Here is a 4,716-nt window from a genome sequence, read left to right on the forward strand (position 1 = left end):
AAAAAAAGAAATTCCTGCACAGGTAGAGGGATGCTTTACAAGAAAGGAGCCCCAAGCCTGGGGAACCTGAATCTTTTATAATGAGCTGCAAGCAAACGTGCCCGATCTTTGTCCTGGAGGGAGACATTTATCTCCATCATGCTAGACAGCAAACAAATTGCCTTCTGTTTGGGAGGCAGACACTATCTTTATCCTCAGAGGCTGTTCACTACACAAACATCTTTGAAAGGATAGTGTAGAACAAAGGTAATCAGAGCCTCTGATTGTGAGATGTGCAGAAATGCCACCGGCCCATAGAGAATCGTGTCTGCATTAATGATCTATGGCCAGATGACAATAACGTGACAAGTTCAGTGGCTTAAACCAACACATATTTATTATCTCATTATCTCAGACTTCCAGCATCTGAAAATGGTTTTAACTGGGTTCTCTCCTAGGCCGGAGGATTGGCCAGAAAAGAATCTGCTCATAAGCTCGTGCGGTTATTGGCAGAATTCAGTTCCTTATGGTTGTAGGACAGAGGGTTTCCGATTCTAGCTGACTGGAGCTTGGATGCTGTCCTCAGCTCCTAGAGGTCGTCGGCAGGTCCCTGCCCAAACTTGGGCTTCCCCAAAATGGACGCACGCCTCATCAGAGCCAGCAGGGGGGAGCTGCTCAGCAAGGTGCATGTTACGATCTTACGTACGCGGATCACATACAGGTTATCAGGTATATTCCTCATCAGCTTTGAATGTTCAGTTGGTTAGAAGTAAGTCACAGGTTATTCCCACACTTGGGAGGAGGGGAATACACAAGAGTGGGGAATATCAGGAGGTGGGGATCGTGGGGCCGCCTTGACTGCCTATGGCCACAGTCTTCCAGCATCCCCTGCTTAAAATAAGGGGATGGGTGCAGGAATTATATTTCAGTTAAAAAAAAATACAATGGCTTCTCACTATCTAGGATCAAACCCAACCTCCTTATACTGCTTTGTCAGGGTCTATAGACTCTGCCCCCTGCCTGTACCTCAGACCTCACCCCCTAAGGCCCTCTTCCTCACTCATTCCAACCATACGGCCTTGTGTTTCCCAAACAAACCAGCCTCTTTCCTGCCTTCACGCACGCTGTTCCTTCTGCTGCAACACTGTTCCCCTCCCTTCCACAGCTGACTCCCTCACTCTCTTCAGCCGGTCTGTCCCAATCCAGCACCATTGAGTGTGGTCAACTCCTACTTTGTCTCCTCGCTCCCTGCCCTGTCCCCTGTCCCCTCTGCACAGCAGCCCAAGGCAGCACACGTGTCACTCCCCACTTCTGCCTCCAGACAACCCGACGACCGCGTGTGCTGCTGTTGGCTCATTTTCCAATGAGGAAACTGAGGCACAGAGGTGAAACGATTTGCTTGTGGCCACACGGGTGGTTGGCTTCAAAGGTGATGCTCCTCCTCACAGACTCCTCGGGCCTTGGCTCTACGTGCTGTCTGTCCCCGTCTAGACCCATCTTCTCCACGGACCTTTTTGATTTCCGCCTCCCAAGGCCTGTACTCTCCTCAGAACAGGACCGTGGCTCCCTTGCCCACCAGTGCCTGGCACACAGTAGGTGCTCCACAATGATGTATTCACTTGAATCCACTCTGTTCTCAGCAGATAGTGGATGGAAAACCACTGTGGAAACCATGTGGCCCCTGCGTGGGTTTGAGATCAGCCAAGGTTCTCTTCCCCAGGAAGGGATCTGCTCTTGACTCAGGGGGGAACCCCTGGAACCCTACCTGGTACTCGGCATTTTCTCTGTCACTCCCTCACTACAAGGGGGGGTGGGGAGGGGGGCTCACAGTGCTGGAGTAGAGCCCGGATTTGGCATCTGTCCCCAGTTGTCATGCGTGGGATCCATCCCCCATGAGTCTCCGTCGGTTCATCTGTAAGGCTGGGATGCGGTGCCGGTGTCCAGAAGCCTGTCCCCGAGCAGGTGGGCAGAAAGCTGCCGTCAGCATCTCTTAGAGCAGCGTCCTGGCCCGATGCCAGACCAGGACGCTCAGGCGAGTCATTGGATGTGATTCTAGGAGGCATCCCCTGAAAAGCACACGGCCGTCCCCACTTTCTCTAAGGAAACTGACACTCACCGTGTTTCAAGTGTACCCCTTACAAGCATCACAACCAACAAATGATACCTGTTTATTTGATAGCTCTGTTTGTGGAATATTCCTAGGAGATCTGAATCCCCATAGAACGTTCCTGCAGACTCCAGCCTTCGGTCTCTAGAGGGCAGGGAGACACCTTTATGATCTGTGCCTGGAAGCTGAGGGTGCCGGGCGAGTGGTTATTGGAAGCCATCCACTCCCTCCAGAGGAGAGCTTTTATGGAGGCCTAATAGAAATTTCTCACAAGGGCCTCCTGTCGGGCTCCTGGGTTGTGAAGGGGACAGTCTGACAGGGAGAAGTGGACAGACTGCCTTCCGTTCCCTGCTGGCCACCGACTTTGCTTTCCCCATCTGCAAAAAAAAAAAAAAAAAAAAAAAAAAAAAAAAGGGGGACAAAAGTCTCTACGTGCAGGTGCACTTGGAAGGATGAAGCGGTTAGAGAGAGAAAAGTGCTTTGTCCATCTGTCCCGCGGAGCGGAGGTGGGGCACAATAGACGCTGGTCTGCTCCCCACCCCACTGCCGACTCCCTGTTTGGAAACAGAGGGAGGGGCTGGTCCAGCAACAGAACTTTCGGGAAGGAGATGGAGGGAGGCCTTTTGTATGTCTGCGCGCGACAGCCCAGGCACAGCAGAATTAATCCTTCAGGTGGGGACACCCAGATGTCTCCAAGCAGAGATGACAGGTCCTGGTGGGCAACCATACCAGAGAATTCCCAGTCCCCCAGCCCAGGGGTCTTGGAGACCCTGGGGGGCCTCAAAGACCTCCCTCCCGTGCGCAGGGAACCAAGAGATCGTCTAGAGTAGCTAGCGACTCTCAGTTGCACACACGAGGAAACTGAGGCCCGAACAGGGTGAGCGGCTTATCCGAGGCCTCCCGGGCGGGCCCAGCGCCTCAAATTCTCAGAGGCCCTGCTCTGCCATGGGATGGGATTAGAAATGGACCCCTTCTGTGGTTTTACCCGAGCTTCCTGCAGATCCCTGGTGTTACAGCTGGAATGTCACTTCTCGGAGGGGTCATCTCCAATCTCTTCCCAGGGGACCCTTCTAGGGGCCCGAGGCATCTGTTCCGCTGGCCAACTTGCACATGTCTTGTGCACGTGTCTCCACTGCACCCTGCTTTGGAGATCTGCCAGCCTCCCTCTCTTGTGCTCCTTACCCGCGGTCCCGAGGGCCAGGCGCGGGGGCGCTGAGCGATGGGCTCACGGGTCTCTTCTCGCACCATAAGCCCGCCAGTCAGAAGTGGACCACGTAGGCTCTTCAGCGCTCTGCTCCGCACCAGCCCATCTTCCGTGCCCCCCTGGTCTCTTCCTGTCCATCCTCCTGGGTTCCGGTGACAAGCCCAGCTCTCAGACATCACTGCAAGGGCTGGACCCCGTCTGCCTCACCTGCTCATCCTACGGCCTGTCATCGCTCCCTGCGCGCCACAGACACTCCTGGAGCAGCAGGTGCGACGCGGCAGAGTGCGACGCGGCGGGGTGGGTGGGGGGGGGGGGGGGAAGGGGGGGCGACTTGACCTCTACAGGCTTCAGCTTCCTTGTCTGCAAAACGGGGGACCACACGCCCAAGCAAGGTGGATGGATTACAGGAGACAATGTCACACGACATGGCTCAGCAGAGCGAATGGTGCATAGTAGGCGCTCAGCTGCTGGGGTCTCCCCAGTGACCTGTCTGGGATCTGGTCACCGTCCACCCCACCCACATCCCTTCAGCCTTGGGCCTTCCGTGATGACCTCCTGGCCCTGTACCCGCCACCCCACCCGCAGATTTTCTTTTCCTCCCGAGGAATGGCTGTGTGGACTACCCCAGGCCATCTCGCGCTGGGACCTCAGCCTGCCTGTGCGCTCGCCACTCTCCCACCAGGAAGACCCGCCCCCCTCTCGAGTAGCGCCTCCTAGTGGAGGCCACGCCCACAGGCGAATCCATCCCCCCCCACAGGCGGATCCCACTGCTCCCAGGGACCTAGGAGTCCATTCGTCTGTGCGTGCGTCCGTGCAATCCCCATCTGCTCCGTTGCGGAGTCTGTAGGACTCCGCACGGGCTGGGCACACCCACGGGCCCTGGGCAGCCTCTCGCAGATCGAAAGGACACCGAGACGTGCCCAGGAAGGGAAATTGGATGTATCCTCCGGATCAAACGGTTCAGTGAAAAGTAGCGGTGCTTCCCGGGCTCCGGGTCTGCCCACTCAGCTCCCTCCTTGGTGTCTCTTCCCTCTTCAAACCCGACGACGGAATCCCCCCCACCTCCCGCCACGAGGCATCAGGCCCTGAACCGGCTGCCGGGCTGCCTAAGAGTAAAGCAGCATAATTATATCTTAATAATTGTTTTGCAGCATAGGATTTATAATTGCTAAATGTGTGATAACTGGTCTTTAAATGCCCATGCTCTTTAAAAAACCTAATTTATAATTTACAAAGCTGACACTTCTCCGAGCGCTTTATTTTATCTTGTCGGGAGTAATGGAAGGCTAAGTTATTGAAAACCTTTATTTTTCATTAGCCTTAAATTCAACGACAATTAATGTGCCCAATTTGATTATAAACTGCACAAATTAAACAATAAAGAGCTGTCTAATGAGAAATTAATTATGAGGAAGGGAAGGGGAGC

Source organism: Panthera leo, chromosome B1, assembly GCF_018350215.1.
Source record: "Panthera leo isolate Ple1 chromosome B1, P.leo_Ple1_pat1.1, whole genome shotgun sequence".
Lineage (NCBI taxonomy): Eukaryota > Metazoa > Chordata > Mammalia > Carnivora > Felidae > Panthera > Panthera leo.